Source organism: Trichosurus vulpecula, chromosome 2 (assembly GCF_011100635.1).
Source record: "Trichosurus vulpecula isolate mTriVul1 chromosome 2, mTriVul1.pri, whole genome shotgun sequence".
NCBI classification, from domain to species: Eukaryota; Metazoa; Chordata; class Mammalia; order Diprotodontia; family Phalangeridae; genus Trichosurus; species Trichosurus vulpecula.
In genome coordinates, this window is record NC_050574.1 from 458,812,680 (window position 1) to 458,826,447 (window position 13,768).

Below are 13,768 nucleotides of genomic sequence, written 5' to 3' on the forward strand. Positions count from 1 at the left end.
TTTTTCAAACCATGATTGAATTTTATATGACAGTAATATAAACTTCCACATTCATAGCCCTGTTCTTATTTAGGAAAATGGTAATAATTTAGACTTAAATATGAGGGGGTTTTTTGTTTTGGTTTTCCTGCAAGCAAACCGATTTGTAGCTCATAGATTTTAGAGGGTAAAATTACATTACAGCAAAACTCCCCATCTGGACAGAAATCTCATTCTTACTGTGTGTAATATTTCATGTAGACAGAATACAAAAACCTATCTTCAGCAGTTAACACCTCCTCGGTCTATTCTTGAGTTGAAAAGGAGGGATTTATATATGAAGACTAAATGAAGAGGGTACATTATGCCAGAAAGTAATAGCTTTGTTTCGATGCTGAAATACAACCTTCCCCCGCCCACCTCCCGCCCCATAATGTCATGGTTCTGAATTTTTAAGGTGACTGCTTTTTTTTTTTTAAGATGCCTAGCTGTCTCTATGTCAGAACAATCTTTATCTGTGGCTTACTTTCATGAGAGTGAGCATCACATGTTTTTTGATACACTGTACCTTCACTCAGACTGTTTTTGGGAACCTGTTTATTCCTCTCCCCTATGATATCAAGTGCCCTCTTTCCATTACATTAACTGCGCTTTCAGCATACCCTAGCTTGCACTGTTGCTGGGACACTGTTTTCAGAGCAAAGGGGAATGAATAGAGGCTCGGTCCAGTTGGTAGAATCTTAGAGGACAAGTGTATTCAAGCCTATAAGTCTCTTTACGCATTTTAGGTGGATAAGCATCACTAAATTTTATACATCACAAACTTAGTATTTAATAGGGGGGAGTTCCCTTGGTGCTGAGAGCTGGTGCTAAGACACTTGAACTGCTTAGTGATAGCCTGCTGTTTATTTACATTTTTTTTTGGCTTACTGAGCACACTTCTAATTTTTACACCTAATGCCTTCATTTCCTGTGGTAGCCAGATCATTTGTACAACATAACACTGTCTTGCCTCCCAGAAATAATGAAAAATTTTCATTCACCTTCTATGTGTGTGTGTATGTGTGGACAGAGTGGTATGTATGTATGACTGTGTATGTTTCTAAAGGGAACAATGTTAAGGAGGAAACTTGGTTTTGTTGTGAGATTTTGACCCAAGTGAACAAAAATGGCAATAGACGATCCATGATATGTAACACAAACTGGTTGGCACCTCTCTAGGAATAGTCTATGGTTCTGATCAGACAACATTTGATCAAATTGTCTTAAGAAACAGTTCCTTTTTTGTTGTTGTGTTACAGTGCACTAAAAAATCATTTCTGCAAATGTGAAAAGAAAGGATCTGCACCCTTGCCTCTGTCCAGAACAATTGGGAACAGGGACAGTGAAACAGTTTCAAACTTTTTTTGATGACAGAGCAATATGAAATTTTCTAACTGCCTTTTAAATTATTTTATTTAGCCTAGTGTGTGTGCCTATATACACAAAGTCTATCTGCACAACAAAACTGAGACTTTGATTTAATCCCTATGGACTTTCCCTTCTCCTTCCTATCTCAAACTTAATTTGTGAGCTTGATTTTAAAAAAGTGTGGCCTTGCTAGTGTCTTTCCTCTAAAAGTGGTCACACTATGGAAAAACTGTCCTTTGCCCTATGTGGGTTTTCCTTATGCTACTGCTGCTATGTGTCTGCTGCTTATGAACCAGGAGTGAAAGGTGGAATTTTAACACCAGCACTCATTCTAATGTGCAAGCTTTTGCTTAAATTGATGTATAGTAAGAAGGGTTTTCTACATGCAAGGTCTTCATAGAATTCACTACAATCTGTACGTAGCTATCTAAGCATGTAATGAATTTATTTGAAAGGAAATCCATCCCAATACCAAGAAAGTATAAAATGGTAAATAAAGCTGCATGACCAACTTTCTTGTGCATGTAATGGGTAATTTTTTTCCCCTCAGCGTATACTCAGCTGACCATCTTTCAGAGTTTGTGGGCTATCATACTTACTTTGAGAAACTGAATCTGATATGCATGTAGTATAAAGGATACTACAATTTTGACTAGAAATTATCCTGAGTAGCTGAGATTTCAAAGAATTAAATTATAAAGAGAAAAAGGCATAGATACACAGTTTCAAAGTTGTTAAATATTTTAGGAAAAAAGCTCTCCTGTCTTTAGGAAAATTCAAATGTAGAGGTTAATTTTGGCTCTCTAATCAGTTTTTTATTTTGAAGTATGCATTTTTTATTTTGAAGTGTACATTCTCTTGCCAGATCAGTTCATCTCCTTTCCCTCCTGCTTTTTACAACCTAATGTTTTTAAATTGATGATTCCAATATGAATTTATATTCCTTCCACTGAGCATGTGACACTTGCTCTGTCTTCATTGACCTTCCTGTTCTACCTTTGCCGCTTGTTTCCCCCTGCCTGGCTCAGCTGTTTGAGCACCTTCTGGGTGTTGTGTCCATCCTATTAAACAGATGTGTCAACAAGCTAGCAAATTTATCAGAGTTGAAGCTGCCACCTCATCCTGTGCATTCAAAGAATGACCTTTAAGGTAAGTGACTTCATAATACTTATCCCACCAGAACTAAGAAGCTTCATGTTAAAAGGAAATGGATTTGGTAGTATTAACTTCAGCTTTGCTAGCCTCTTCTGCCACTTTTTGTACATTGCTTCCAGTTTAAAGGAATGAATGGGAAGACATTTATTAAACACTGTGTGCCAAGCATCACATGGGATACAAATACAAAAGCAAAGACAGTCCTTGCCTTCAAGAAGGGCATTCTCATATTGCATTCTAATGGGGAGGGGCAGTACATACAGGGAGTGGTGGCCAAGGAGGCCCATTTTAGTTTGGAAAGTTATAGAAATAGTGAATGGTGCCATATTGGGGGAAATTGACATACTCTTCTCAGGAATCATGGGAGTTGTGTTTATTATAGTTCCAGAACTGAAAGAGTCAATTTGAGGATGGAGATGGTACCATTAGAACTCGGTCCTAGAGACTAAAACAACCACCAGTCAAGTCAGCAGGAGCCCCTGGACAGAGTTCTAGAATGTTCCTTTCTAATCCTTGCCTAGTGTTTCTGTATGGCATAATAAACTCGCTGTAACTCTTTTGATAAGTAATTCTCAGTTTTTCATTTGTCAACTTCAGTAAACTAGTCTCCAAATGATATTAAACTATAAAAATAAAAAGTGTCAAAAATCAGTTAGCCATTTTCTCAAAGGTAAGAAAAAAATCAATATGAGTGTAGCTAATAAGTCAAGTGTGCTTAAAGAGGTTTATGGACAAAGTAAAAATCATTGGGAGTGACAAAAATACTCGTTTCTAGATCTCAAACTATTTTATTACCCTTTCCATCTCAACATAAGTTTGTTTTTTTTTAAAAATCCTTGACTTTGGTTTGTTTTTTAATTCAGTATTTTTTTTAAATTAAGTACCTGTAATCTCACAATATATGCACTGCTTACTGGGAAAATAGTCACAATGATTTACATAACATCAGAACATAGTATACTCATTTTGCTTTTTAAAGTATTAGGGCATATTTATTTCTGCACCATCTAACTCAAGTAACAATAAAATAGGCTCATAGAGATAACGGGAAATTAAACCAAAAAGATAACAGAAAACCTATGGATATGAACAGTTTATCTTAATCTCCATTACCTACACAGTGCAAAGGAAGCAGCATTGTACACAATCCAAAAATCATTTCTACTGTGCATTCATCTTTGGAATGTTGGCAGAAAGATGTATTTAATCCCATCCTACTCTGCTCCTCCGTTTCACTTTGGCCTCTGTTTTACTCTATCTGGCAAGATGATGAACAGTTTTTGGACAGTCCACAAAGGATGCCATGTAAAGTTCATTATTTACACTGTTCATTAGTAGATAGCATGGTACAATAGAGCAGTGGGTATGGGGAGTTTAAATCCCTTTTCTGACACAACTTATGTGACTTTGGGCAAGTCACCTAACCTCTGGGCCTCAGTGTCCTCCTCTGTAAAATCAGGGGAGGTGCCTTTATTTTTTCCAGCTTTAAATAGGTGGCCCTTTAAATGTGGGGTGCTAAATCCTAGAGAAAGCGTTGTGGCCTTGTTATGTTTACTGTCTGGGTTTAGAAAGCTCTGCAGGTGTCACCAAGCGAAGATAGAGTCAGGTAAGACCACACCTGTTCGCTATGACTAAATTTCACTACTTAATCTAATACCAGCTTTTCTTATTTTGCTTGGAGGAAAACCTTTAGCTGTACTGTCCTGCTAACTAATTTCCTACTAGCTCCAAAACTTAAAGAGCTTTGCCTGTGTTCCGTGTTGGAAAAAACAGGGTAAACACTCACTTTGCAAGAGGGAGGAATGCTGTTTACTCCACATGCTGAGCTTCCTTTCAGTAGTCACAGTCAGAGTGGAAAGATCTTGAGCTCTACAAGAATTACTGAAACATCACCTACAAGGGGTCAGACAGCCCTTACTTGAAGACCTTTTAGGGGGAACCTAATTAGAAGCAACCATCATGGTTCCACACAAGCCTTGTCTTTTCTAGATTATCCATCCACAGTTTCTTCAGTCCAAACTAACACCAGTCTTCACTCCTCTCGAACTGCTACTGGCTCATTTCATTATTTTATACCCAGGTTCTAAGATAATCTGTTTTCTCATAGGTTAATAGAAATGCATAGCTGTCTTAATAAAATAACTCTGAGCCTTAACATCAGTTTATAAATAAACTGGAGAACCCTGTTTTTCCCATAAGATTTTGTTCACCTCTCAATACCAAACTTCTGTCTTGCAGGTTTAGATAAACATCAGTGTTATTGTCTATACCATCTATTAACAGTGTAACAAACATAAAGATTTAAATCTCACAAACACGTAGACTAAAATCACAGCCAGTCACCTCTAATCCAGCACAACTGCTAACTTCTCCACAGATGCTAACACCATAGTTCCACCATTCAGCTTTCATGATGGCAAAGTCTGTCAGCAATTCTTTTCAGGACATCTTTTCCATAGGATGAGCTTCATTGTAAAGATGGTATTGACTCAATCTCTCTTATACTCTGGCTTCCATTTCCTGAGATGGCCCTGAAGTACTTTAACTCTGGGCCTTTTCCTCGTCCATGTCCACGTCCACGTCCACGTCCACCTCCATGCTTCTCTTGATTCTTGTATTTGAAAGTCAAATTTTTTATTCAGCTCTGGTCTTTTCATCAAGAATGCTTGAAAGTCCTCTACTTCATTGAATATCCATTTTTCCCCCTGAAGTATTATACTCAGTTTTGCTAGGTAGGTAATTCTTGACTTTAAATCCTTGCTCCTTTGATCTCTGGAATATCATATTCCAAGCCCTCTGATCCCTTGATGTAGAAGCTGCCAAATCTTGTGTTATACCAATTGTGTTTCCACAATATTTGAATTGTTTCTTTCTGGCTGCTTGCAATATTTTCTCCCTGACCTGGGAACTCTGGAATTTGGCTACAATATTCCTAGGAGTTTTACTTTTGTGGCATCTCTTTCAGGAGGTCATCGGTGGGTTATTTCAATTTCCATTTTCCCCTCTGGTTCTAGAATATCAAGGCAGTTTTCCTTGATATTTTCTTGAAAGATGATGTCTGAACTCTTTTTTTGATCTTGGCTTTCAGGTAGTCCAATAATTTTAAAATTATCTCTCTTGGATCTATTTTCCAATGAGATATTTGAAATTGTCTTTTATTTTTTCATTGTTTCGGTTTTGTTTTACAATTTTCTGAATTCTCATAAAGTCATTAGCTTCCATTTGCTCCATTCTAATTTTTAAGGAATGATTTTCTTCAGTGAGCTTTTGGACCTCCTTTTCCATTTGGCCAATTCTGCTTTTTATGATATTCTTCTCCTCATTGGCTCTCTGGGCCTCTTTTGCCATTTGGGTTAGTCTGTTTTTAAGGTGTTATTTTCTTCAGCATTTTTTTGGGTCTCCTTAGCAAGCTGGTGACTTGTTTTCATGCTTTTCTTGCCTCACTCTCATTTCTCTTCCCAGTTTTTCTCAACTTCTCTTACTTGATTTTCAAAATCCTTTTGAAGCTCTTCCATGGCCTGTAACCGATTCGTATTTTTCTTGGAGACCTTGGATGTAGGAGCTTTGACTTTTTTGTCTTCTTGTGAGTGTATGTTTTGATCTTCCTTGTCATCAAAGTAAGATTATATATTCTGATTTTTTCCTCACTATTTGCTCATTTCCCCAGCCAATTACTTGAGTTTTGAGTTTGTTGTTAAGGTAGGACTCTGCTTCCAGTATGGAGGGTGTACAGTCCCAAGTTTCAGGGGTTTTGTGCAGCTATTTTCAGAGATATTTCTCGAGACCCGTAAATTTTCAATTCTTCCAAGGTTGTATGATCATTGGAGAGGTGCTTACTCCTCTCCTGGTCTGTGTTCTGGTCTGTGAGTGACTACAAGCACTCTTTTCTTCCTTGGAACTGTGAAGAGGATTCCCTCTCTGCTGCCACCACAAGCTCCACCATGCCAGCTCTCCTCCTCACCCCAGGACTGCAATGCAGGTTGAAGCATGGGCAAAGCAAGAGAATCCTGCCTCAGTGTGAGCAAAGAGATCCCTGCAATCCCCCAGAGCTCTGGAGGTAGCTGCTGCTGCTGCTGCCACCACTGTCCTGGGGTTGGGGCTGGGCTGTGCTCCTCTCTCACCCAGGTCCAACAGACCTTTTCTATTGACCTGCTAAGTTGTTTCTGGTGTTTGTGGGAAGTCTGGAAACTGCCACATCTGCCAGTGATTCTGTGCCCTGAGGTCTGCTCTGGGTCTGCTAGGGCCATTTTTTTTGCCATTGCAGCCCATGCTGGACTGGGCTCTTCTCTCAGACTAGTGCAACAGACCTTTCCTGTTGACCTTCCAGGTTGTCTTGGGCTGGAAATTTGTTTCACCATCATTTTTTGGATTCTGCTGTTTGAATATTTGTTTAGAGTCTTCTTTTAAAGGTATTTGGAGGGGTTTGGGGGAGAGCTCAAGCAAGTCCCTGCTTTTATTCTGCCATCTTAAGAGTCAATGTTTTTACTCACTCAGAATATGCTTTCCATGTTCTACAGGCCCATGGTGCAATCTGGAAAGAAAGGGGATATCTGACAGCAAAAAAAACTCCCCTATCAAACATGCTCAGGAGATTTAAAATCTCCTCCAAGCTGTTCAAAAGCCATCTGAGATAGCTGTTATATTTTGCAAAGGCCACCAAAAAGGAGAAATGGATCAGGCTGTGGGAAATCTCCTGGCACACAATGCAGCAAAGAATGCTGCCTGCCAGCTAACTATACTGGCTCCTTTACTCCTACTGCTCCCTGATTCCTTCACACCTTCCTACAGTCCCTAAGAGCAGGCCCTTGCTGAAGAAAGAGGATACTCTCTTTACCCTTCTGGGCAGTTTCAGGCACAGGGCAACTTCTTATCCCAGAGGAAAGCCAGTGGAAGCTTCTTCTTGGCTTATACCAGGCCACACACCTGGGGCAGAATGACCTCCAGTCTCTGATAAAGCCTATTTTTACTGGCAGTAAGCTAGGAGAAATCATCTAACAAGTCTGTCTGGCTTGCCCAATTTGTGCCCAGGTGAATCCTGAAGGGGCAGTCAGACCTCCCTCTCTTTTCAAACCTGTTCAGAGGAGGGGTACCCACCCAAGTGAAGACCAGCAGACAGACTTTATACATACACCACTGTCAGAGATTTTAAATTGCTTTTGGTTTTTGTTGACATCTTTACTAATTGGGTTGAGGTTTCTCTTTGCAGAATTGAAAAAGCTCAGGAGTTATCAAAGTTCCTATGAAAGGAGATTATACCTTGCTTTGCTTGCCTAGCTCCTTACAGAGCCAAAGTGGCCCAGCTTTTATTTCACAAATAACCCAGGCTATGCTAAAGACACTTAAAATCACTTATGCCTCCACTTAGTCTGGAATCCAAAATCTTCTGGTAGAGAAGATGAATCATATCCTCAAGCAGATCCTTATTAAGCTGTGCATAGAAACCTGACAGGATTGGATTAAGAATCTCCCAGTTGGGCTGCTCAGAGTTCGCATTACACCTGGGGAAAATATCAAGCTTAGCCCTTTCGAATTCCTGTATGGGAGGCCCTTCCTAACATCTGACACCCTATCTGACATAGACCCAGAACAGCATCTGATCACCCAATTTGCAACTCAGGAGCAGTCAGGAATGCCCTAACGGAATGTGCCAATAAGCATCTTCCACAACCTCTTGGCAATGAAAAGGAGTGTCCTGCTCCAGTATAACCCGGAGAATGGGTTTATTTAAAGCTGTGGAAAACCCAAAGGGGAGAGTGGTTAGATGTCAACTGGAGGAGCCCTACCAAGTCATACTCACCACACCCCACACCAATGGCTGTAAAACTTGAAGGCCTCCCCAGCTAGACTCATAATTCTAAGATTAAACCAATCTCACTTCTTGCTTCCACAGAGACTCTGGAATATACCTGTGAACCTTGGAGGACCTCAAGCTACTGTTTAGAAAGGCCCCAGCTCTCGCTTCCCCTCAGCAGACAGGTGGATAAAAAGAGGTGAAATTATCTGTGCCCTCCTCCTTTTATGTTTTGGCCATGCCATAGACATTTTGATTTCCTCCAGAGAAATTGCCTTTTCTCTCACTTTGGGAATCATTTCCCTCGGAGCTGACAATGACAATCCTAATCCTTTTTCTCCTCTTCCCTGACACCTCAAGCACCCTTGGCCTCAGCAAGTGGGAGGATAGCTCTCTAGTTAAACTGGGAAACTCATTATGCCTGGGGTGGGCGTGGGGAGGAGTCCAAGTTTCCTGGGTATGCTACTTACTCCCTCAGGGCAACGCTCATCTACCATCACTGGCCTTCTTTACAGCAGTCCCACTTCCGAACATGACTTCCTCAGAGATTTTTGCCACCCCATTTATGCTGGCCACTCCTCTGTGGACTACTCCCTCCATCTTGACACCTTGCTTCTTTACAGGGGAATATTCCCTTACCTGGAAGACAACCTCTGTGGCCACTGGACAGGTTAATACCCCTGTTGAGGGAGGACTTGTAAAGGTTTCTGCTGGTCTTTTGACCTGTACCACCTGTGTTGATATGACTAGTGATAAATGTCTCTGGAACTTCACTTCAGCCAGCTGTACCAATTGTGCTGAGCGAGCAGTTCCCACTTGTACCTCTGACTGCATACCTCCCCCACTCTCCTATTAGGCTCCCCCTTTTTAAAGCTTTACTTCTAAGTTAATTCACAATGCCACAGCTTCTTCCAGTTATAACACTCTTATTGATCTCTTAAAGACACACCTCTCACCTGGGAGCTTAATGTGCAACCATTCTGACCTTTGGGGCATCTATACACAGAGCCTTTTATGAACTGGTCCCATCTGCACCCTCAAAGGCTATAGCTTCCTTTGTGGTATTGGCAGATCAAGTGGCAAAGATTCTGAGGAAGAGGTTAAGTGAAGTGCCACCACATGGTGAGACCTCAGAACTACTTAGCCACTCAATGCTTAACACCTTACGAGGACTTTGCGGTGTGCACCCGCTGGTTTTTAGCACGCCTTTCTCCATTTTCAATGCCACATAGCCCAGGGTCTCTAGCTTAAAAAGGGGGAAAGCATGGATTCTGGGGAAATGTCCTCTGGTTCCTTAAAAAGGGAGCAGAGTATCTCATGTCCTGTTATGGTCATCTACAACATGAACTCATTCTCTCTAACCTTCCATTCTCTTCTAACCTTCATCAACTGGCAAACAAGGCAGCTTATGGTCTCTGGGAAATCCAACAATCTTCCCATTCCCTAGCAAAGGTGGTCCTAGGTAACAGAATAGTCCTAGACTATCTGCTTGCCTCCAGTGGGGCCGTATGTGCTCTAGCAAACACCTCTTGCTCTATGTACATCAACAACTCTGGGCAGGTAGAAATCCATGCTGAACATGTTTTGGTAAAGGCTAGTTGGATGCAAGAATTCCATGATAACCTCACTGCCCCCCAAATCATCTTCTTCATGGAAATCCTGGCTCCTTTCTCTACTAGCTTCCATACTTATTCCCCACCTGATCACATTCCTTTAATGCCTGTTTGGTCTTTGTTTGCTTAACCTCCTTGCCAGTTTTTTCTCCTCCATGCTCTGGAAAGAAACAATTTGAATATTGTGGAAACCCAATCAGAATAACCCAAGATCTGGCAGCTTCTACATTAAGAGATCGAAGGGCTTGGAATGCGATATTCCGGAGGTCAATGGAGCTAGGATTAAAACCTAGAATCCATTCTAATTTTTAAGGAATTATTTTCTTCAGTGAGCTTTTGGACTTCCTTTTCCATTTGGCCAATTCTGCTTTTTATGATATTCTTCTCCTCATTGGCTTTCTGGACCTCTTTTGCCATTTGGGTTAGTCTGTTTTTCAGGTGTTATTTTCTTCAGCATTTTTTTGGGTCTCCTTAGCAAGCTGGTGACTTGTTTTCGTGCTTTTCTTGCCTCACTCTCATTTCTCTTCCCAGTTTTTCTCAACTTCTCTTACTTGATTTTCAAAATCCTTTTGAAGCTCTTCCATGGCCTGTAACCGATTCGTAGTTTTCTTGGAGACCTTGGATGTAGGAGCTTTGACTTTTTTGCCTTCTTGTGAGTGTATGTTTTGATCTTCCTTGTCATCAAAGTAAGATTAGATATTCTGATTTTTTCCTCACTATTTGCTCATTTCCCCAGCCAATTACTTGAGTTTTGAGTTTGTTATTAAGGTAGGACTCTGCTTCCAGTATGGAGGGTGTACAGTCCCAAGTTTCAGGGGTTTTGTGCAGCTATTTTCAGAGATATTTCTCGAGACCCGTAAATTTTCAATTCTTCCAAGGTTGTATGATCATTGGAGAGGTGCTTACTCCTCTCCTGGTCTGTGTTCTGGTCTGTGAGTGACTACAAGCACTCTTTTCTTCCTTGGAACTGTGAAGAGGATTCCCTCTCTGCTGCCACCACAAGCTCCACCATGCCAGCTCTCCTCCTCACCCCAGGACTGCAATGCAGGTTGAAGCACGGGCAAAGCAAGAGAATCCTACCTCAGTGTGAGCAAAGAGATCCCTGCAATCCCCCAGAGCTCTGGAAGTAGCTGCTGCTGCTGCCACCACTGTCCTGGGGTTGGGGCTGGGCTGTGCTCCTCTCTCACCCAGGTCCAACAGACCTTTTCTATTGACCTGCTAAGTTGTTTCTGGTGTTTGTGGGAAGTCTGGAAACTGCCACATCTGCCAGTGATTCTGTGCCCTGAGGTCTGCTCTGGGTCTGCTAGGGCCATTTTTTTGCCATTGCAGCCCATGCTAGACTGGGCTCTTCTCTCAGACTAGTGCAACAGACCTTTCCTGTTGACCTTCCAGGTTGTCTTGGGCTGGAAATTTGTTTCACCATCATTTTTTGGATTCTTTTTTTTTTCCTTTTCTTTTTTTTCATATTTTTTTTTCTTTATTTATTTTTAGTTTACCACACACGGTTCTACATTGTTTTGAGTTCCAGTTTTTTCTCCCCTCCCTCCCCTATCCCTCCCCAAGACGGCATGAAGTCTCATATAACTGTCATGTATAACTTCGCATTGAATTAATTTATGCTCTAGTCAGGTCGTGAAAAAGAATTTTGATCAATTGAATGAATCATGAGAAAGAAGAAACAGAACCAAAAACAAAAAAAACAAAACAAAACAAAAACCCAAAAACAAAAACAAAAGAGAAGCAGAAAAGGCGAGCATGAAGTGTGCCTCAGTCTGTATTCAAACTTCGCAGTTCTTTCTCTGAATGAAAATAGCATTCTCCATCGTGAGTCCCCTGGAGTTGTCCTTGCCCTTTTAGGTTGCTGAGAGCAGCGCAGTATGTCAGGATTGGTCCTCACGGAATCCACATATCTGTGGCTGTGCACAACATTCTCCTGGCTCTGCTCCGCTCACTCAGCATTATGTCGTGTAGGTTTTTCCAGGTTGTTATGAAGTCTGCATCATCCCCATTTCTTATGGCACAATAGTATTCCATCACCTTCATATACCACAGATTGTTCAGCCATTCCCCAATTGATGGGCATCCCTTTGCTTTCCAATTCTTGGCTACCACAAAGAGAGCTGCTATAAATATTCTTGTACATATGGGTCCTTTTCCCGCTTGCGTGATTTCTTTGGGATACAACCCTAGAAGTGGTATTACTGGGTCAGAGGGTATGAACATTTCTATAGCCCTTTGGGCATAGTTCCACACCGCCCTCCAAAATGGCTGGATCAGCTCACAACTCCACCAGCAATGCAACAATGTTCCAATTTCCCCACATCCTTTCCAACATTTATCATTCTCCTGATTTGTTATTTTAGCCAATCTCACAGGAGAGATGTGGTATCTAAGAGTTGTTTTGATTTGTATTTCTCTAATCAGCAGCGATCCAGAGCATTTTTTCATATGCCTGTAGATAGCTTTAATTTCTTTCTCTGAAAACTGCCTGTTCATATCCTTTGACCATTTCTCAATTGGGGAATGGCTTGTATTCCTATATATTTGGCTTAGCTCCCTGTATATTTTAGAGATGAGGCCTTTATCAGAGATACTAGTTGCAAAGATTTTCTCCCAATTTTCTGCTTCCCTCCTAATTCTTGTTGCATTGGCTTTTTTTGTACAAAAACATTTCAATTTGACATAATCAAAATTATCCATTTTGCATTTTGTAATGCTCTCTATCCCTTGTTGGGTCATGAATTCTTTACTTTTCCACAAATCTGATAAGTAAACTATTCCTTGCTTTCCCTAATTACTTAGAGTATCAACTTTTACTCCTAAATCATGAACCCATTTTGACTTTATTTTGGTATATGGTGTAAGATATTGGTCTATGCCCAGTTTTTGCCCTACCATTTTCAAATTTTCCCAACAGTTTTTGTGAAATAGTGAATTATTAGCCCAGAAACTGGCTTCTTTGGGTTTATCAAAGAGTAGATTGCTAAACTTGTTGATTTCACCTACTTGTGTGCCTATCCTATTCCACTGATCCACACCCCTGTTTCTTAACCAGTACCAGGCAGTTTTGATGACTGCTGCTGTGTAGTACAGTTTAATATCTGGTGTGGCTAAACCACCATCTCTAGCATGTCTTTTCATTAATATCCTAGATACTCTAGACCTCTTGTTTTTCCAAATGAATTTTGTTATTATTTTGTCCAGCTCAGTAAAAAATTTTTTGGTAGTTCGATTGGTATGGCACTGAATAGATAGATTAATTTAGGTAGAATTGTCATTTTTATTATATTAGCTCAGCCTAACCATGAGCAACTGATATTTCTCCATTTATTTAGATCTGATTTTATTCGCGTGAAAAGTGTTTCATAGTTATGTTCATATAGGCCCTGGGTTTGTCTTGGCAAATAGACTCCCAAATATTTTATAGTGCCTTCAGTAACTTTGAATGGAATTTCTCTTTCTATCTCTTGCTGTTGGGCTTTGTCAGTAATGTATAGGAATGCTGAGGATTTGTGTGGGTTTATTTTATATCCTGCAACTTTGCTAAAGTTGTTTATTATTTCAAGTAGTTTTTTACTTGATTCTCTAGGATTCTCTAGATAAATCATCATATCATCTGCAAAAAGTGATAATTTAGTTTCTTCTTTTCCTATTCTAATTCCTTCAATTTCTTTTTCTTCTCTTATTGCTACAGCTAATGTTTCTAGAACCAAATTGAATAATAGGGGTGATAATGGACATCCTTGTTTCACCCCTGATCTTATTGGGAATGCATCTAGTTTATCCCCATTACAAATAATGCTTGTTGATGGTTTTAGGT

At 40.4% G+C, this 13,768-nt stretch overlaps 1 protein-coding gene across 2 annotated transcripts in view; it reads right to left on the minus strand.

The window, feature by feature from the left end:
- LOC118840360 (2'-5'-oligoadenylate synthase-like protein 2) overlaps positions 1 to 13,768 on the minus strand; it is a 50,499-nt gene that overhangs the window by 6,652 nt on the left and 30,079 nt on the right. The window lies entirely within an intron of this gene.